This window comes from Lampetra fluviatilis, chromosome 40, assembly GCF_964198595.1.
Source record: "Lampetra fluviatilis chromosome 40, kcLamFluv1.1, whole genome shotgun sequence".
In the NCBI taxonomy this organism is placed as follows: Eukaryota; Metazoa; Chordata; class Hyperoartia; order Petromyzontiformes; family Petromyzontidae; genus Lampetra; species Lampetra fluviatilis.
The window spans coordinates 5,822,423-5,845,244 of record NC_136314.1 but is presented as its reverse complement, the minus strand read 5'-3'; the positions used below and the strand labels follow the sequence as shown (position 1 = coordinate 5,845,244).

At 45.8% G+C, this 22,822-nt stretch overlaps 1 pseudogene; it reads right to left on the bottom strand.

The window, feature by feature from the left end:
* Positions 1–22,385, bottom strand: part of LOC144946288 (prominin-1-A-like) — a 48,002-nt pseudogene extending 25,617 nt beyond the window's left edge.
* Positions 22,386–22,822: the final 437 nt, after the last annotated feature.

Sequence of the window (22,822 nt, the reverse complement as noted above, 5' to 3'; positions counted from 1 at the left end):
GAACGGTATAGCTTTTTTTCAGAAGCAACCCGGCCACATATGATAGCTCAACGAAGGGGCTCATCGCGTGGAAATGTATATCAGCCAAATACTCTAAACGCATGTTTCTAAATTTGGAGGGAAAAACCGGAGGGCCCGGAGAAAAATCAACGAGACCACGGGGAGAAAGAGACATGTAAACTCCAAATATACAGCAGGCGTCAGGGTCGGTATCGAACCTATTGAACTAGTTCAGACCCCCCAACCCCCCCCCATCCCCTCCCCAACCCAGCCCACTTCACCAACCGATACTAATCAGAATTGTGCGGTAGGGTTCACCATGCTCACCCTTAGAGGTCCAAAACTACTTGCAAACCACAGCATTTACGTGTCGCTCCTGTTACCTGTTTTGATGCCGCTAGCTGCCGCATCGACGAGCTGCGTGATGTTCTTGATGGTTTCATTACCCTAGGGCAAGCGACAACGGTACAGAAACCTGTGATCCGCTGCCTCAAGAATAAAAACCACGCTTTTCACTTCATCTCACCGCCTCCCGTGCAACGAACCTGGTCATCCGCACACCTGCCACATTCACTGCAACAATCGCAAAGAACCAGGAGTGAACCTCCAACGATGATTTTTCAACTGGCAACTTTCGAATTGCGAGCATCTCTCTTCTGCTGAGCCACCTGGCCGACACAATGAGCACCGAATGTGGAATTTCCACGGCTGGCTCAGGGCTGTTAAATTGGAGGTGACCACTGCCTCAATGCTCATTTGAGTAAGAAATCACCTTTGACTTACCGGTTCTTTTTAAAATCCTTTATATTAAGTTCGCTTGCTTGCTTAGGACCGTGCAGATCTTTCGGTCGTTTTTTAACCCACTTCCCGTGATCCAATCGAGCTGACATTTTCCACACAGACTCGTTGTGCGTGACAATTAATGTGCTTGAAAAAAAATCCAAAATGTTACACTTTTTAGGACAAAATATTATATTTAATTACCAATTGCTTAATGGTGCAATGCAATCATCTGACCCATAGGTGGCAGCCATCTCAAGACAGAGGACGAGAGGACTCTAGCCGCCACGCATATAAAGGATTTATAGTGAAAAACTTTGTTTTTACGGGTTATACTTATTGCTTATCACAAAGTATGTTAACGACTAAAATGTGTGAATGGATAGGGCAAGTGAGCAACCCTGCCTGTTGTAAACCGCGGCGAGTTATTTCTACAGATTCGCACAGCGCTCGTTTAAGAGGCACTGATAAGACGTTGAAGGACACGTTTTACTTTTACAACTTGATAAGAATGATTTCGTGGTCATTACGCCGGCCTTCGTAGTAGGGAGTATACGTAGCGGGTGCGTCCTGTGCTCAAACGATGAGCCACCAGCCAATAACGGACGCACACACACGCGCACACATCTGTGACTTAGCACCTTGACAGGCAAAGCGTTTGGACCTCAGCCACTTCTTATGCCCCCCAACCCCCGTCCATTGTCATTGATTTAAAATTCTTGAAGATTTTATTAAAAATTGCTATTGAAGCGGTAATTATTATTAATCAACATGAGAGCTTTCAACATGGGACCTTATTGTTAAATCACGTGGACTTTTGAATCTCCCAATCCCACTGGGCTGCGAGATGGCAAAAGCGATGACAGTACAGCAAGTGAATTGAATCCATCTGTGATTCCATGAAGACTTAAGTGGAATCATGTCCCAAGCACACTGAGTTCACTCCAGGTTCTCCGGTTTCTTCCCACGTCAACCCAAATTTGTATTCGTGGAATTGAACAAACGTCCCATTCTACCAGACTAAAAAGTCGTAGGACTCGGCGAGGATTTTCCGGAAATTCAGTGAACGTTATTACTAGAATCAGGTGGTTATTCAAAATGTGGACATCCAAAATTCAAAATGTGGACACCCAGAACACCTCATTCAAGACCCAACTATCGCACCTCCTGGCTTTGACATCAAGACGCCGATCTCCTTCATGAATGTAAAATTAAAGAGACAAGCCACAGTAGTGCGAGTGTGGTCATGCAATCAAACCGATGGACCATATAGTAAACCACTGGAATCTGTGCTCCTTCAAGAAAGGAATAGCGAAACTCTACCAACTCTCTCCCGAAGAGCTCTCAAGGCTAGCAGACCTCGACATGTAAATCAGGCTCCTGAACTTATTCGAATTTAACCGCTGTTCTTACCTTTACAAGCTGATCTTTTAGATCACCTTCAGATATCGATCGTAGAGCTATAATGGGTCCTTCAACAGTGCCAGACAACTGCAAAAAACACAAAAATATATAATATTGGCTGCAAACCTAATAAAATATTTGGACAAATTAAACCTGATGCATTCAAAACACATTGATAGGGCATGATTAAATGCCATAAAACACATGTTAACATCATTAGAAAATCCCATGATAAATAGGACGGTTAAATTAGTATGCATGGAAAGATGCAGAGATTCACGATATATCATGTTTTGGGCAATCCGTTGATCAATTTTGGACAGTTTTCTACAGGGTAAGTCCACTATAGTACCACAACTTTATGCTAAATTTGTATTTCTATTGGGTCATCTTCATGAGCGTTGTCGTGATCCCCCCGCCCCTCCACCCCTCCCCCGTTACACACAGACGGACGAACAGAGCGAATGCGTGAATGCTTTAAACCTTGGTTAGAAATTGTTAAAAATGGGAAACAACACAAATTAGATGAGAAACTAGAGAAAAACGTGGGACCCTTTTTGTCAGTTTAAAAATTATTAAAAACAGAATTCGTTTTACCTTGCAATAAGTGTCTATTTTTCTCGCAATGTGGGTCTGTTTGAACATCTTAACAACTTGAAGTATTGCAGGAAATGGTAAATAAAGTCTATTCTTTTTTTCACCAAGAGGTAAACGATTTGTTTCTTGAATTAGATTTTGACCCCAAATAAAATTTGCCAAATGTAACAAATAAAATTATGATACAGGACCCTCCTGGAAAATAGTGATATTTTCCCATCTGAATAAGCATACTAATAATAACCATGATGAATGACAATTTACTGAATCACTGAGGGAGTAAGTTGTGCTTGTAATGTAGTCATGTCCCTCACGTTAACACAGTAGTTTACTGGCTTTGTAATCTATTTAGAGTGCTGCAAAATTGAAAGATTAAACAAAATCACTCGATCAAACACACAGTTTTTTTTATTCATAGAGTAATTGCATCTCATAACAAAAACAATATTGTTAAAATCTCTTACCGGGCTGAAGTCGGCAGCAAGAGAAATATTATTTGACTCATCCAAGAGCCATTGGCATTCAGCGGAACTACATGAAGTTAAATGTATTGTCAAGTTGTTTCTAATCTCATCTAACGTTGTGTTTTTATTGATAGCCCACAGATTTAGCGTGGACATTGACGCATTCACGGTGTTCAGATTTTCCTTGGTCCTCTTAATAACTAAAGTGAGAAGCAAACAAATCATGACCAATGTTTGAGTAAACACAACCAACGGCAATGTTAGAGTACAACGCATTTCAGTGCGGCTTGAATGAAAGCACAATTGTTACTAATCAACTGACAAAAGTGGCCGTTTTCTCACCACCAACTTTGACCTCGGCACTAAATGTACGTGAAATTTGCATAGATTACGAGGTGAGTCAGCGCCGCTCGTGGTTCATTTCCCCCTTCTCTGCTGCCACCCGCAGTGACTAAACGTCACCTTACAGACGTTTTTGTCAATCCACTGTTGGATGAAGTCCACCCCACGCCGTTGTCGATTCGTGAGATCGTTTGACCACCACGGAGGGAGGGGGGGATGCCTCAGTTAACGGATGCTGGCATCGACGTTTTAAAAGCGTTTAGCATGAGGTTGAAAGTAATTTATCACCTTAGGTTGAGCCTTCTCCAGCAGGTGTACATTATTCGACAATGAAAACACGCATTTATGTCTCTGCTGAATCATTCTGGTTTTCATGTTCAGCATGCAACAAAGGGTGGTAAAGGTGCAGCCCTGCAAGTGCTTACTCACGCCACTGCTGGTGGAAGGGACGTTATGGCCTACTGTCCCACGATGGCCAGAAACCTCGTAAGAGGTTGGGATAGCCACACTCTACCTCGCCAAATGCAATGCATGCCTGCCGTTCGACTAAGGGACCGTCCATAAATGACGTCACGCGATTTTGGACGATGTTTGACCCCCCCTCCCCTCGTCGTCACACGGCGTCACAAAAAGTCAGACCCCCCCCCCCCTCAAATATGACGTCACAAAGCTCTGCCCCCCACCCCCCCCCAAAAAAAATAAAACATGCTTCAAATCGCTTTAAACTATTGTCATTGTAGTGCGTATTTAATGTGGCGATGCACTCTCATGTTGTAGGAGAAAAAATGTATTAAAAAGTCTACTTAATTAAGTAGAACGTTTACACTATGAGATCTCTTTTACCAGTGGCAAAATATAATGGTAGGTTTTTACCCTTTTAACTGGTACAATATAGGTGTCAGTTTTGTACCAGTTAAAAGGGTAAAAACCTACCATTAAGTAGAACGTGTTGGCTATATTGATTTAAAGTTGCGCATTTTGATGTGACGTCACATTTCTCAACCCCCCCCCCTCGTCACACATCGTCACAAATGTCTGACTCCCCCCCCCCCCCCCCCGCTAGGTGCGTGACGTCATTCATGGACGGCCCCTAACTGCGGTGAACCCATTTACTCTGCTGGGTGGACAGAGGCGGGGGCGGATTAAGGAACTTTCTGCGATGTTTCAACTGCCGTACCGGTGGGGGGGGGGGTGAAATCGAACCGGCGACCTTTAGATTCCAGGTCCACTGTGCAAATTATTCCACCACGGTGGTCCACCATGAATATATACGTTCATTTATCTATCAACATACATGCATCTCGTGTAGCTGAGCGTTGTGTATTACCATCCACTAATTCCATACCACAATGAATGCATAATAATAAATGAATAGCGTCGCTGAGCATTGCGACTTACCATCAACGAGGTCGAGCACGGCACTTTGTGGCCCGGCGACTACTCCCAAAAAGTTGTTCTGAATGTTTCCTCCGACAATACTGCCAATATCTGACGTGGGAAAGATGCGTACGTTGGGATTAGCTGCAGATGTACGATGAAATAGATTTTTACGTGTGTTTTTTTTAACAGAGCACCCTTTGCACCGGAACATCTCAGAACACTTCACACGCAACAAGCAACTCGTATCACATCCCATCTCAACACATTTCAAAAAGGGCAGCCCCCCCCCCCCCCCCCGTGGTTGCTGTATCTGTGGCAGAGGTCGCAAACGGGTTTTGATTCCTTACCCGTACCCGTACCCGGCCGCACCAGGGTCGCAAAAGGGTCCCCTTACCCGTACCCGGCCGGGTACGGGTAGCCGGGTATCGGGTAGGGTACGGGTATCGGGTACCCGGCTGCGACCTCTGATCTTTGGGCACAAGGCGATCTCAGCAGCTGCTCTCCCGTCGGGAATTAGCCTGGCCAGTGGGGAGTGGGGTGTCATGATTGTCACGTATTATTCAAATTAGTGTAATTTTGGGGGTGAATGAGATTTCTTTTTTTTTTACAAGGTTGGACCATGACGCCGGCACACAAGGGCCTACTCGCTTTGAATTGTGGAGATTTGAACGCCCACTGGGAAGCAGACGGCGCATAGTATTTTATGGTTGATTTCGCCCGCAGTGTTAACCGGGCTGGCCTACCGGATTTGAACCGCGAGCCTCGGCAACAGGCGGAAAAAGGGTGCCGCCACTGGGTCGCGTTACCGCCACAACGTTTGTTGGGAGGTTCAAACGTAGGTAGAAAAATAAACGAACAAATCTTGTTATCTAATGAGACAAATCGTTAATACAAAAAGCGTGACCTAATTGTGCCCCATTAATATAGTTGTTTTTTTTCTCATGGGAAATGTTGTTAAGCTACATCTGGTGGTAAGTCAAGGTCAAGTCAGAGTTATTTCCTGCTCAAATGAGCATCGAGACGGTGGTCATCTCCTGTTCACAACTCTGAGCCGGGAGGTGGAAATTCCATGTGGCTATGGCGTGGGCGAGTCTTTAACCGTCGGGAGGCAACCGCTGTTGTCTTCTCCACAAAGCGCTGCTCGTATTAACCAGCCGATCACCCCAATCAGGAATGAGACTCGCAACCTTCCAATAGCGAGCGGCTTGCTCTGCCACTGAGCCACCTGGCGTGCGGTGACGCTGTAACCTGAACGAGACTGTTGAGGATGCTGAAGGGAAGCCAGACGGAGGGATCGTTGAGCCGTGGATCACGGCCCCCAAGCTAAGGGACTCGAGATTAGCACCTCCGATCAGCACGGTTGGCTACGTACGATGCAAAAGGAGTTGAAGATACATACAAGAAGAGGCCTAATTGACTGATTTGCATACAACTTCAAGCAAAACTAATTTCAGGAGTAGGTTTACATAAAAAAAACTTTGAACATGTACGAACATGCACAACCATTTATGTCAGCACTAAGCACGTGAGAGGGACACATTGCACGCGACGTGTGTATGTATACGTATGTTGAACTTCTTTTGCACCATACATAGCCAACTGTGCTAATCGGAGGTGCCAGAGAAGGACAACAAACATCACTTACTCTGTACTTTGTTGCTTGCGATGTCTTTGACTGGCCCATACTGGGCAACAACTTCGTCCAATTGCTGCACAGGATGAAATTAAAGAGTACGTTAAAAGCGAATCCAGACGAACGAAGGCAAGTGGTGCTTGGGAAGGAAGTCCAACGGCCGAGACTGATGATGGAGTGGCAGCCAAAGGGGGGAAACTCGCCCAAGGGAACATCCGTCAGAGGCATGGAGGGATTAAATCAGCTCGCGCGCAGTAAGTTTCAAACAAGATGCAAAAGTGTGCAAAAGATGCACAGCCATTTGTGCACGTGCATTAACAAAACCTCAGCATTTCCTGAAGAAGTGCATTGTGGGTCGTGTGCAATATCTGAATGGATCGATGCATCGCAAGACCTGTGAGAGATGGCAACAGCTCGGAAATAACTTCATACAGCAGTGAATAGATCATGGCTGATGATTATGTAAGTGCAAGAGAGTATGCAATAATTATTATATGGCTAAGCAGTAGCATATGGCAGACGTTATAAATCCTGTATGTGAGCACCCAAGGGATATTCAGATGTTGGAATGAAGCCCTGTGTTTGAATTACCCGTAGGTCCCGGTATCATCTCAGTGTATGATTGTCTTTCAGTTGAGAGTCAATTTCCACTACAAATCTATACTTTTAACAGAAACCGGTTGCTATAAAGGCACACAAAAACAGGAGCAGGAACAACAGCCAAAAAATATATAAACCCATAAGACAAAACATTAAAAGAAATGCAAAATACCACCAGCCTGTAAAAAATTCACGACGGGAAAACATTAACGCGCGTCAGTAAAACAAGGCGGAGGCGAGATGAAGGCAGCGAACCAAAGTATTTGCATTCAGACTGTGCAAGCAGTGAACCCAATTTATGGTAGGAAACTACTCGGGAAGCATGTCGTCAATTGTACAAAGAGAGGGCATGCATTGGTCCCACATTTGTAGAGTGTCGCGGATGGAGGGAGCCAGTGACGGACTGGGACTAGCAATGGGCCCAGGCATTGTTAAACGCACAGCAGGGCACAAATTGCCGTGCCGATCTCATTGACCCACTCGGTGCTGGGTCCAAATAAAAAAACAAATGGTGCCAGTGAGGAATAAACTTTGTGGCTGCCCGAATACGGCGACGTAATGCCAACCGAGAGCGTAAATAAGCAATGAAGCGGAAACATTAGAGGTAATAGAATATTTTAATTAAAAACAACTCTTTTTTGTTACTCTGACCGCCCCTCACCGGCTCACTGACTGGACCCACCCCACGGGGCATTTGCCCCATGGACTGCTGCCCTTATGGCCACTCTGGGCCTGGAGGGAAAATTCTAATCCCTTGGACTTTTAAATGTTGCCCCCATCTTTTAAATCCCGCTGCCAACTTTTACAATGTCTCAAAAGCCACTCCGCTGTTGGTCTTCCCTGTCAAATATTTGTTTGCCGCGATTTAACGATACTACGATATATATCGCAAGATATGAAGATACGCGATAATCGCATCTTCCATAATGTACAAAATTGCACTGCACTGTTTTGAGAGACCTGGATCTGGCTGAGAAATATACCCGGATTGATCCGTGCACTAAAGCTGACTGCAGCCTAGCACTTGTTGATTTCATCATTCGATACAATCATCCGTACAAAGCGTACCTTCACTGTGTTATCCGCGAAGGTGTTTATGTCAGCCAGGTTATTCTTCACAATTGTTCTGACTTCACTGCCAGCAAAGCTTTTCCCACTTTCGTAGTGCGTGTAAATGTTGGCTTGGAACATGCACACGAGACCCCCGCTAGGAACAACATCACAACGTTGCAAAGAGACAACATTAACAGCGCGTTCGCAACATTCAGACGATGCTGCTATGTTGTGTTGGTGAGTAGACGGGACTTGTAACCTGTGAGGTTGCTGGTTCCATCAATAACCGGTTTTATCATTCCATTTTGTCATCGATTGTTTTGTCAGCTATGTCAAACGCCTCGAGTGAAGGCGTTCTAGTTAAGTATAAATTATACTGGTAGGAACGAAGTGGACCAGACCACCAATAGATTAATGTGTCCGTCCGTCCGTCCGTGTATCAACATCGCCCCCTACTGCAAACACTTGGCATGACCCTGTCCGACAAGATGGCCGCCCGCTGCGATCTGTGAACTAAACAAGATGGCCATCGCTTCCGGCGCTTCGCGGCAAAACTTTAAACTTCGCTTCAAATTTACTTTACTGAAACGCAGCACTTTTTTAACACAGATACATTTATTTACACGGAGACGAGATACATTTAATTGCCTTATTTGTGCACGAAAAGCACGGCGCGAGGCCTAGTGCGGCAGGCTTCGCGAGGCCTAGTGCGGCAGGCTTTGCGAGGCCTACTGCGGAAAAGGCATCGCGAGGCCTACTGCAGGGAAGGGTTCGCGAGGCCTACTGCAGAGAAGGCTTCGCGAGGCCTACTGCAGAGAAGGCTTCGCGAGGCCTAGTGCAGAAGGCTTCGCTAGGTCTACTGCAGAGAAGGCTTCGCGAGGCCTAGTGCAGCAGGCTTCGCGAGGCCTAGTGCGGCAGGCTTCGCGAGGCCTACTGCAGAGAAGGCATCGCGAGGCCTACTGCAGAGAAGGCTACGCGAGGCCTACTGCAGAGAAGGCTTCGCGAGGCCTAGTGCAGAAGGCTTCGCTAAGTCTACTGCAGAGAAGGCTTCGCGAGGCCTAATGCGGCAGGCTTCGCGAGGCCTAGTGCGGGAGGCTTCGCGAGGCCTAGTGCAGAAGGTGGTGGTGGGGGGTGGTGGGGTGGTGGTGGTGGGGGGTGGTGGGGGGGGTGGTGAGGGCTGGTGGGAGGGGTGGTGTTGAGGGGGGTGTTGGGGGGGGGGCTGTCAACTGGTGTAGGAGGCGGTGCACTTCTCTGCTTCAATTTTGTTGCGATTTATTATCTGCACACAAACAAAACCACCGAGAAGTAAGACGCGCCACCCAGCCCTGCCCCCCCCCCCGCCCTCTTCCCCCACCAATATTTGAGTGATATTATAATTAAAAACAATGATGCAGCACCCCCGCTTTTACATTAGTAAGCAAATCACAGCAAGATGAGTTTTTGCACACTACGGGCAACACATTTTCTCCAGTCACTGCCTTAAACCCGTTCAGTCGACCGAGTGGAACAACAGAATAGGCGGCTAAATACGGACTGAGTGGCACATAGAACACATTCCTGCGGAGGGAGCTGGTAGGAACGTTGGGTTGCTCGGTCAATGGCCAGGGTCAACGGCGGCGTGGTGTATTCCGCAAATATGCCCGACTGTGAGGGCGGGCACAAGCCGGCGTGAGTAGGTTAAACGTTGAGTTTTATAAGGACACCACGGGGTGACCAGCCCCTCCCCACCCAGCCCCTCCTCACCCAGCCCCTCCCCACCCAGCCCGGTCGATATCCCTGTACCGGTACTAAGTATTATTCCTACCAGCCCACCCCGCAGGGTCCTGTTAGTACGTAAGTTAAACGTTAAATTGCACTATCGTCGTTATTTTTGGATGCTGACCACATCAACGCTGGTGGGTAGGCAGACAAACAGGCAGGTAGAAGGATCCGTGAAACAGCGATTGGAATCAGAAAATTTAGACTGCAAGAGTCCGATGAGCTGTGAAGTCTTTTTCACAGATGTCCAGTGTGGGGCAAAAGGTCAGAGAATTACAGCAGCAAACAATACAACAAACACAACAGGAGTGCAAAGTATAGGAAAGTTAAGCAAGTCACTGAATAAAAAGAAAATATGCAAGTACAACTTGCATAAGTACATCAATTCCTGATGATTTTTCAAGACCAAATGATTTTTCGATTTAAAGCTTTCGTGACTGGAGGGATTCATCTTCTTGGTTCTTTCGGTAAAGTCACGTAGAATAGACTTTACCGAATGGACTTTACCGAAAGAACCAAGAAGACCAAATGAATTGTTTTTGGTATTTTACCAGGTAAGGCCCACTGAGCTATACAGCTCTTTTTCAGAAAAGACCTGACCACAAATGATAGCTCAACGACGTGGCATATCACGTGCTATTCTTATAGCAACCAAACACTCTAATAAACGCATGTCGATTCTAAATATGGACGTAAAAACCCAGAGATAAATCCACGCGACCCCGGGGAGAAATATAGATCACATGCCAACTTCAAATATACAGGCGTCCGAGTCGGGATCGAACCCGCGATCTCGGCAAGATATTCATATTCTTGGTTCTTTCGGTAAAGTCACGTAGAAGAGAAATAATAAAATAATATTAATATTTCGATTTCAAGCTTTCGTGACTGCAGGGATTCTTGGTTCTTTCGGTAAAGTCACGTAGAAGAGAAATAATAAACAAATATTAATATTTCGATTTCAAGCTTTCGTGACTGCAGGGATTCATCTTCTTGGTTCTTTCGGTAAAGTCACGTAGAAGGGAAGTAATACAATGATAAAAATAAAACATAATAAAATAATTCTCACGACGTTTCGGCCACAACGCTAGCAGCCGTCTTCAGGTGAAGACCAGGTCTGTCGGGGAGACAGAGTCTGAATGTATTACTTCCCTTCTACGTGACTTTACCAAAAGAACCAAGAAGAATATTTATATTGTTTTATATATTTTTTTTTATTTCCCTTCTACGTGACTTTATATTGTTTTATATTAATATTACTTTATTATTTCCCTTCTACGTGACTTTACCGAAAGAACCAAGAATATGAATCCCTGCGGTCACTAAAGCTTTAAATCAAGACTCGACAAGGTAGTTAACATTTCGTCACAGTGGCAGCCCTGGAAAAGGCAGCAAGGCAACAAAAAAAACAATCCCAGACCACACCAAGACAACACACGCGGTGGGGTAACCGTCGACGTTTCAAATCCAATTTGCTCACGTGGCGAGGAGGCAGCAGAGGAGGAGGGTGACCGAGTAGGAGATGCGACGACAGTTGCTGCGTGCCTCGGCGTCGCTCTGGTACCTGCGTCCGCCACACTTCCCGCAGCAGCGGCAGCAGCAGAAGAAGAAAGCCACGAAGGGCAAGAGGAGGAAGTACAGCAGCCCGATGGCCAAACAGATGAGGAAGCCCATCTCGTACACAGCCAGCTGTTGGTGGAAGGGGGCAACACCGCACGCAAAGATAAAGATCCCCCCGTATAGCGCTGACAGACTGTTGGGGCAAGCGCTGTGAGCGAGCAGCACCTATGAAGGTCGGCACGGTGCACGAGGGGGTGTGTGATCAACATCCGTGCCCAGCCGCCTTTGTCTCCCAAGTAGCGATGTGCACACACTACAAACAGCGACCCAGGTTCGGGTTTTTTGTGTGTCGTATGAAATACGCTGAAACAGATATACCAGCATTTTGTTGGTTGGTGCAAACCACAGCCATACGGTAAATACAATCACATTCATAAACAGAGCTCGATTCTCTCTCCCTTTGCAAAAATCTGTTTTAGTCCATGAGCCTATTGACTTTTTCAGGCCAACTATTATCAATACTCTATTATCAAGCAGTATTTGTTTGAGCAGGAAAACTATCGACCGGGTTTGAACATCTGCATCTCATCAGCAAATCCAGACTTGTGAAACAAATGGTGCTGCATGACCAGATGGTTTTGCTACCTCTTTTTTTTGTAAAGCTGGAGATTTTGGTTTTGAAATTGAACAACGTCCCATATTGTACAACGCCATCGGTCCAGTAAACATGCAACGTTCAACAAACGTAGGGCATCTGCTTGGTCTATCTTTCCATGTTTACTGGGGGTGGTGATCCAGCAGCATTTGTTTAACAAGCTTGACTCTGCCGATGATACTCAAGGGCTATGTATCAAAGTATGTTGAACTTCGTTCCCACCGTACGTAGCCGTATGTGCAATATTATTGAACAGACATCTCAACAAGTTAAATTTCGATTTAAAGCTTTCGTGACTGCAGGGATTCATCTTCTTGGTTCTTTCGGTAAAGTCACGTAGAAGGGAAATGATAAAATAATAAAAATACAACATAATAAAATAATTCTCACGACGTTTCGACCACAACGCAAGCAGCCGTCCTCAGGTGAAGAACAGGTCTGCGTTGTGGCCGAAACGTCGTGAGAATCATTTTATTATGTTTTATTTTTATTACTTTATTATTTCCCTTCTACGTGACTTTACCGAAAGAACCAACAAGATGAATCTCAACAAGTGTTCAGCTCTCATCGGAATTGCAGGAGTCCCCACCGGAGTGTGTACTTGTACATTGCTCACGTCCATGCAGTAGAGGGCAATATTGCCATGTTGTGAATGTACTTGGGATATCATCACGGGGCATGTAAGTTGCACGGCTCTCCCGATGTGTTTTCGGGTTCCACCATGTGCTGCTCGGCACGATGTCCGACGTTTGGCTTCGTCATCCTGGGAACTTCTATGGAAACTGAATCCAATTCAATATGTATATGCCGGGAGCTGCTTCAGGAACAGTTCCTGAAGAGACTCCCAGAACACGGAGTGAAACGTCAGATATAGTGCTGAAAACAGCAGCAACCCCGAAAACGCATCAGAGATCCGTACGGTCACAACCGCGAATAAATATGCGGTAGCTCGTGATGAATTGTTCTGTTCGAATACTCTAATGGCTTTTTTTTGTTGTAATTTGGATAAATTACCAGACAAAAGACCAATTATGGACTCATGTCTGTTGAACTGAAGTGCACCATATGCTGAGTTTGCATCATACGTGGCGCTCAGATAATTATGTTTCAGCCGCAATGATCGAGCATCAGACTTCAATTGCTGGGCTTAAAAGCCAAACTGTGGCCACAATCCCAATTAATAAGAACTATTGCTTTGAATAATATATGCTCGGTAACTCCTGTATATATCTTAACAACCAGTTTTTTTTTCTACGTTAAAGCTGAGGTTGTAATAATTCACTGCCCCCGTTGATTCAATGAAATAGCAAGATTCAGGCTGGCTCATGATTGGATTCCGGAATCACTTGTGAGGTTATTATTTTCTCACTTTGGTGTGAATGGAGCGTCTCTCGTGGCTTGCAGCTGGATTCGTGTGATCCAGTGACATACAATGGAACGTGAATCATAAAGACATGATTTCCTACACACTCCATTCGATGAATGTACCTTGAACTCAACAATTAATATTAATCAATGAATCGATACATCATATTACCCAGCCTAATTTCCGAACAGATATTTTGTATTAGTATTAAAAATGCGTTTTTGGGAGAGAAAAAAACCTTGCTTTGTACGTGACTGTAATTTACCTTCGTGGAATTATTTGTTAAAACAGATAGAAGGTCTTCTCCATTGACGAATTCTTGAATTATATCTGGAAATATAGACACACATACGGAGACGTTAACAGCAAAGGCTCACAGAATGATAAATGCGTACAAAAGACACATACAGACAATAATATCTCCCCTTAAACGTTCTGTAACTCAAGAGTGCCAGTCGGCATTCACATATAAAGCATTGATTTTTATAATTGTCCAAGTTCCACCCCCCACTGATGATCTTAAGCAATACATGTATACTGGTAGGAACCACCTGGTTCCACCAGCCCACAGGGGATTATTGTGTCCGTCCGTCGTGCATCAAAAAATGGGAGGGGTGGGGCTGGATGGAGAGGGGAGGGTGGGGAGGGGCTGGGTGGGGAGGGGAGGGTGGGGAGGGGCTGGGTGGGGAGGGTGGGACTGGGTGGGGGGTGGGAGGGGTGGGGCTGGGTGGGGAGGGGCTGGTCACTCCATGGTGCCCTTATTAAACTCAACGTTTAACCTACTCACGCCGGCTTGTGCCCGCCCTCAGCCGGACATATTTGCGGAATACACCAAGCCGCCGTTGACCCTGGCCATTGACCGAGCAACCCAACGTTCCTACCAGCTCCTTCCACAGGCATGTGTTAGCGTCATGTTACTTGGCAAGTTGTTCCGTCACTACTTTAACTCCAGTTATTTGCTTTTTGTGTTTAGTTAGTCGTCCTATCCCCGCACCTCCGATTAGCACGATGCCAAAGAAGTCCAACATGCATACGTGCGTATTTCGCACACTTGCGAAACAGATAAAGCTACAAAAAATGTTCACCTGGTAAGGCCCACTGAACTATAAAGCACATTTCCAGAAGCGACCTAGCCACAAATGATAACTCAATGAAATGGCTCATCATGTGAAAGTTTATAGCAGCCAACTACTCTAAACGCATATTAATTCTTAATATTGGCGGGGGGGGGGAACCAGAGGAATTGGAGAACAATCCACATGACCACTGGAATAAAATGCAAACTCCAAATATACAGCAGCTTCAGGGTTGGGATCGAACCTACGACCTCCTGCGTACCAGGCGAGAGAGTTAACATCTCACCACCACGGGTGACCTGTAGCTGTTGATGTCTCTGTAACAAAGCCATGTGACCACCTTATTTGAATAACATGAGGACCTAAGATATCACACAGCAATAGATTTCTGGATACCGCGATCCAAATGCGCATGATTTTTAATACTGAACGAGATGGTCACATTTCGCATTGGGTATCCTGCAAATGCATTCATGATCCACATATTGTTGTACATATGCCCAGTTCATCATCGCTTATCCGAGCGTCACATATTCGACTTGACAAACTAACCGCCCATACGCAGCACAGTATTTGTGCACGATGTAACTCAGCTTTTCTATATTTGTTTACAAATCTGGCCTTTTCACATATCCGCCTGTACATCAGTTCCCAGCGAGTCGGATATGAGACGCAACATTCTACGTGTTCCAATTTTTGACTCGATAACCCAATCTGGCTTCATTGGATCACGTTATTTTCCCCATCGCTATGTCTTTGTTTTAAAAAAATGATTGCTTCCTCTTAGGTTTCTTCGGTAAAGTCACGTAAGTAATTTTTTTAAATTAGAATTATAACAATTATTATAATTATTATTATTTTACCTACGTGACTTTACCGAAAAAAACCTAAGAGTATGAATCCTTGCAGTCACGAAAGCTTCAAATCTACAATAAATGATTACCTCCCTCACAGATTGGTAGACAGTTCCGCGTGCTAATTCACTCACTTCTGTCCGTGAGCCCACATGCTCTAAACAAACGTGTCTTTTATAGACAATCAATTGTTGTGGCCGTATAAGGTTTTTTGTTTAGGTGTTTGTCCTCTCCTCAAAATGACACAATTATTCGTCGAGTCATATTTAGGCAGAACTGTCTTCTGCATCTCCACGGGAATGCTGCTTTTGCCCGTTGTCCTATGGGGGCGTCCATAAATGACGTCACGCGAATTTGGACGATTTTTTACCCCCCCCCCCCCTCGTTACACGACGTCACAAAAAGTCAGACCCCCCCCACAAATATGACGTCACAAAGCTCTGCCCCCCCCAAAAAAAATATATATATATAAAATATGCTTCAAATCGCTTTAAACTATTGTCATTGTAGTGCGTATTTAATGTGCCGCTGCACTGATGTTGTAGGATAAACCAGTTATTGAAAAGTATATTTAATTAAGTAGAAGGTGTTGTCTATATTTATTTAAAGTTGCGCATTTTTATGTGACGTCACATTTCTCAACGCCCCCCCCCCCCCCCTCGTCACACATCGTTACAAATGTCTGACCCCCCCCCCCCCCCAGGTGCGTGACGTCACTTATGGACGGCCCCTATTAAATGTCCTGACCAAAATTATCCAGCAGCATTTCACATCTTCATACCGGGCCATTCATGCTTTTGGCGACCTTTGGTCTAGTAATGGTGAGACAAATCGATAACAGAGGTTGTCTCTCGTGTAGGTTCGTCAGTTTCAAGGACAAAGCGTACATTGTCGGAGCATATTTGTGAGCATTATATTACCGCAATTGTTTGTCGTTTGTGCAGACTTGACGCCTGGCAATAGGTGTCTATTTGACGTTTGAAACATCTTAACGCCTGAAGGATTATTTTTTTATCACGAGAATTTCTGTGGCCTACGTCCATCTGTCTTTTTGGTTCTTTCGGTAAAGTCACGTAGAAGGTAAATAATAAAATAATACAAATAAAGCATAATAAAATAATTATTTTATTATGTTTTATTGATTCTTTTTTTTATTTTATTTATTTTCCTTCTACGTGACTTAACGAAAGAACCAAGAAGATGAATCCCTGCAGTCACGAAAGCTTTAAATTATTTTGGGGACGGGGGGGGGGTCGACGATTGTTACAAACCTATTGGGTCAATTATTTGGTTCTTTCGGTAAAGTCACGAAGACAATACATTCAATAATATAATACGACGTTTTGATTGCAATCGTCATCAGGTAGAACGAAATTTGAGAGAGAGGCAAAACACAGACACGGAGACCCACAGACAGACACACAAGCAGAGAGAGACACACACAGAGACACAGAGAGAGACACAACATAGATACACAGAGAGAGACAACACAGAGACACACAGAGAGAGACACACAACATAGACACACGCTTCAAATCAAGTCTGTTGAGTCAACTTTTTACGCGCCACATCACGGAAGGAGGGGGCGGTCCACTTGCCATGACTTTTTGATTCAGACCTTCTGAAAGGCTCTCATAGTTTAGTTGACGGACAAACAGACAAACGAAACGCCGGGCTTTTCTAGCAGATATTGACACTGACGAAATGTTCTCATTGACAAAACGTGAAATTTGTTTTCAAAGTTTGTGTGGGGTGTGAACGCTTTTTTTTGCATGCATTTTCTCGAGTAATGTGAACATGCCGTGGGATTTTTTTTTGGGTTATTATTTGTCAAGGCTGTTTAAAGTCATGTAAATTAGGCGTTCAGCATTCACATATAACGCCCATTAAAACTCGGATATGCGCTTTACTCAGGAATGAAACAATTGAGGGTGCATACATGAATTTATTTTAAGTATAAGTAGCACATCAACAAGCTAGAGACGTATTTTGACGTATGTATGTTGAACTTCTTTCGCACCATACGTAGCCAACCGTTCTAATCCAAGGTTAGACAAGGGGGCCGTCCATAAATGACGTCACGCACCTAGGGGGGGGGGAGTCCGATTTTTGTGACGATGTGTGATGAGGGGGGTTTGAGAAATGTGACGTCACATCAAAATGCGCAACTTTCAATAAATATAGAATTGTTATAACAACACAAATTGTTATAACAACATTCCTACAACATCAGAGTGCAGCGCCACATTAAATACGCACTACAATGAGAATAGTTTAAAGCGATTTCAAGCATGTTTTATTTTCAAAATGGAAATATGGCTTGGGGGGGGGGGGCAGAGCTTCGTGACGTCATATTTGAGGGGGGTCTGACTTTTTGTGACGCCGTGTGACGAGGAGGAGGGGGTCAGAAATTGTCCAAAATCGCGTGACGTCTTTATGGACGGCCCTAATGACCATTTTTTTTACATCTGCTTTTTTACTCTGAAATTAGTCTCGCATTAAACATTTTATCTGCTATAATTCACCTACATTGCTAGGTAACGGCAATATTCATGCTGGGTGCCCAGAACGATAAAACACGGGACAAAGTGAACCCTAAATACTCACTACGTGAGAACTATACAAACAATACATTCGTTAAACATTAACCTGTGTTGATCTCAGTCTGTATTTAATAACTGCCCTAGGAGTACACACTATGGGGAGTTTCCCAGTTCCGTCCCTCCCTACAGATACCGTCGTTTGTTCAGACCGCTTGTTGCAAAGGGCTTTTGTTTTGCCGGCGTTTCTGGGCAAGTTTAGGTTAGGTGGCTGCTACTAGAAATGTCCACGTGTGGTGATGATGATGGTGATGATATCAGCCACTTCGATTTGCTATCACGTGTGGCCAGGTCGCCTCTGAAAAAAAAATCCATTAATTCAGTGAGCTTTAGCTGGTGAATACAATAAAATAGCACTATCTGGAGTCCAATTTTGCAGATTTTTTTCATTCAATTCTTAAGACCTTTACATTTGATTTCCCTTGGCCGTTATTACAATTCCCGTGTCGTCAGTAATCCTGAGCTTATTAAAAATGGCGGAATGTTTGAGGCTGACGTGGGCAACTTTGAGTGCTTTTTGAAAAGTTAACTCAACTTCAACAAAAAACATATTCCTGCGGAGGGAGCTGGTAGGAACGTTGGGTTGCTCGGTCAATGGCCATGGTCAACGGCGGCGTGGTGTATTTCGCAAATATGCCCGACTGTGAGGGCGGGCACAAGCCGGCGTGAGTAGGTTAAACGTTGAGTTTTATCAGGGCACCACGGGGTGACCAGCCCTCCCCACCCAGCCCCACCCCTCCCTCCCCTCTCCACCCAACCCCACCCCTCCCATTTTGGATGCACGACGGACGGACGGGGGTGGGCGTTGCACGGATAACCCGTGCAAATCAGTGGTTCACGCTTTCAAGGTGAATTTTGAGAACCAGCAAAATGTATTCTTACACGCTTTTATTTAACTCACTCTGTCTGTTGTCGTATTCTCAAATCTTGCAACTCAATTTTTACCCACTTCCCAATGTGGCATCGACTGCAAACTTGGTATACTTATGTCATACTGATGACAATACTATATTCTATCATTAAAAATAAAATAAAAAATATTTCAACAATCTTTTTTATATGTCATATTTCGGCTTGGATCTAATTGTCCACGCTCAACTGACGTTGGCTGTAAATCACCACGCCCCTTACGTTATGGCAAGCCTCGGGCCACTTCCTGGAGTCGTGGAGTTCTGCGATTACTCGTACGGTAGATTTCATTAAAGCGTGTTTACATTTTTTTAATATTACTTATTTTTTTCTTCAACGCTTTTACTTAACTTGAAAGCTGTGTCGTGGTCAAATCTTGTAATCAAAAGTCAGTCTACTTCCTGTTTTCCAATCAATCCCAATTTTTGCACACGTACTCAGATCCGGTGACAATGCATGCCTGTATTAAAAGCGGCATCAATTCATCAATTAATTGCCTCCTTTCAAGCGATTACAATTTATTCATGGACGGCATATTAATTATATATTTTTTGTGTAGGTGATAAACGCCGTGGTCCCTAAACTGCGGAATCGCCTCGCGCAAGAAGCAGGCGCCGCGCGTCTCTTCATCATCACGATGTCATTCACTTCCCCTTGTCTAAGCGAGTTATTGACTTTTTAGTGCACTTTAAATAAAACTTTTTTAAAGGAGTTTATTTTGCCCGTTGTCCTGGCCACGTTGGGCCAGCGGGGCAGGAAGGCAGGGCCCGATGATTTAGTCCCACCGCATTATTTTGTGGACGGGGTGGGGGGGTGGTGTGGTGGTCTGTACACGCGGCGAGATGAAGCCTCCCTACCCGTTCGTCGCTCCGTGACAAATATTTGTCACGCGTGGTCATCGGCATCGCCGGTTTGCGATGCCGAGTGAAACACACCACGTGGTTCGCGCCGTGCAGCCGAAGGGAGGTGAGAAAGTCGTTGCGTTGCCTTTGATGTTGACAGCGCTACCCGACGAAGCTGGTTGACATGGCCGAGCAAAGCTATCGATGGATAAACACGGTGCCGCCCCGGTTTGCGTCCAAGGGGGATGCGTTCCTGAAAGGCGCCAGGACGAATATCGAAACGGCGTAAATCGAAACGCTTGACAGGGTTAGTGGTGGTGGAGGCGAAGGCTGAGAGGCGACGGATGACGAGGAAAGAGCAGATGATGCTGCCAAGCGACACAAGTGGCGGAGTTGTACACCACTAGCTGCCAGTGCAATTCAGTGGCCTAAAATAAAATGTTGTCGCTCCGGATGATCGCTACAAAGTATGACCTGTGTTTTGATTTAGTGTGCTGATCTTAAAGGTGCATTGAAAAATTATAATACTCCGATTGATGCTCCTGCTGCTGTTGTGGAGTGACTCATTCAGCCCAGCTATGGCTACAGGGGTTTTGGTAGTACATGTTGTTTATGCCATTTATTGTGAAAATTCCGTCACAGTTCCTATGATCACTGTTTGATGGGTTTCATGGCTTTATTTTGGTGATTTCGAAAAGTGCATTGTTTTAGCCATGTTTGTTTGTTGTAATACAGAGTTAGACTGATGGCCTTGGTTGTTTGACTTGCATCCCACTGGGATTTTTGCACACAGCGTTGGTGTACGGTGTTTTTTTCTGCAATATTTTGCTGTCTTTTCTTGGATTTTCTGTTTGCACTCAGTCACATATTCACTTTAAGATGTTTTTTTGTTCATGTTTTAGTTTTTTTTTGTTGCGGTTGCACCCGATTCAAGAGCCGAATGGCTTACAGGGCTACACCTAATAAATGAACTTGAACTTGAGGCGACGCATGTCATCGGCTCGTGGTTTCGCTGTACGTCAAAGACCGTGGCGTTGCCGCAAGAGTCGACGGAGCGACTGACAACCGCACCTCCTTCGAGTGCGCAGATGCATCTCCTTGAGTGGTGCTGATCGTACAACACCAAATGTAATTCTCAGCTAAATACAATTGTTGGAGTAGGTTAGTGTGGGTTTGGGTATCTCTAGTTGGCAGCTTTTTACTTAATATATGTCCATGTGCCTTTCTGTGTGCGTGTGTGGGGAGCGGTGGAGTAGCGGTTAACGCGCTGCGCTACGAACCTGGCGACCCGGGTTCGATTCGCGCTCACGGCAAACACCGGTGACGATTATCTGAATCGGTCCTGGGCCTCCTCTGGGTCGACTCAGCCTCAAGTGAGTACCTCGTGCGATGTGTAAACATTGCCACGAGGGAGACAAAGGCGGCCGGGCGTGGTGTTGGCCACCCACCCCGTCGCGTGCCGTGCCGGCCTTTATAGGTGCTCGCTAACAGCACTTGCCCCAACAGTCTGTTAAGGCTACACGGTGGATCTTTGTGTGGTGGTGGGCACACTGCGCCACCCGACTTCGATGAGGTTCAATGCTCAACTGAAACACTTACGAGTACATCCTAATTACGAGGCCCACCAGTCAAAGTCAATCCACCACCATCTGAATGTGAAATTGCAATTGTTGCTCTGGATCTGCATCAGCCACACGAAATAAGTCGACAGTGCCTGGTTATTCCCAGGCAGCCTTCCATCCAACTACTCATCAGGCTCAACCTCGAGTCATAACCCTACCGTTCTGGCCTATGTATGTGAAGAAGGGGCATCGCCTGAATCGTCAACCATTATATCTGTTTTTACTTTTGAAAGGGCATTGTTATTGACGAATGTGTTGAATTTTTCAGATTCACCATAATGATCCGATTGAATCTGTGGCATCAGCAACCCTTGACCACCCAGCACAGCCGCACGCTTTAACAGTCGCGTGGCGTGCAAGCGTTTAGGGGGGGGCCCATAATTATCGTTTGAGATCACGGGCACATCTTCACAACAATCCCGACAACCGCCTTTACCGATCAGACGCGGCGTTTCGATTGCGACCACGCCAAAGCGCCGCCAGGACAAAATCACGGAAGGTCACAGTGACGACTGCCCCCGCAGCGAGGGACGCGTCCCTGACCCCGCACGGTCAACGTCGGAGGGCTCACCTTTCGGTAGCTCGTTGCTCTGAACGACGCCGAGGAAGGCGTGCAACATGGAGAACAGCGCCTTGTATCCTCCCTGGTCGAAGTTGGTGTCCGTCAGGTATCGTGCGTGACTCAGCGTCGGCGATGGCCCCGGGCCGACGCCGTCCTGCGGCTGGGTCGTGGCCCCCAAATCTCCCGGCGTGGTCGGCGTGGAACTGAACTCGGCCGAAGAGCCGGGGGCCATGAGGGCCTGCGAGAAGATCGCTGCCAGGAGCACCACGAGCGTCCGGCCGCGGACGCACGGAGGGCTCGCCGCAGCGCTCGGACAAAACGAAGCCATCGGCTTGCGGGTTTTGATTTTATTTGCCTTCCTTCCGTTCCTTGCTTACCTCCAAAACGGAACGAAATATCGGGACGAGTGCGCGGGAGTTCCTCGAGTTGCGGGATGCGCTCTTGCCGTCAACTCGGGGCAGCCGACGGAGAGAGGAGCGAGAGAGCGGTGGGTTAGAGGCAGGGTGGGTTGTGTGTTAGAGGCAGCTGCCGGACGCGTGCAGGTGAACGGTGACGTGGGGCGGTGGAAGATAGAATGGGGGAGTGGGTATCGGGCAAACGTGCGTGACGCATGACATTTACTGCAGGTGGTAAACTTTGGCATCCGATGAGTGGCTTGCTCACCTCGGGAAAAGCGCGCTGTTAATAGGTTAACGATTAGGACAATAAAATGACTGTCGCAAAGTCAAACTCTTAAGTAACTTTGCAGGATTAATTGGACGAGGT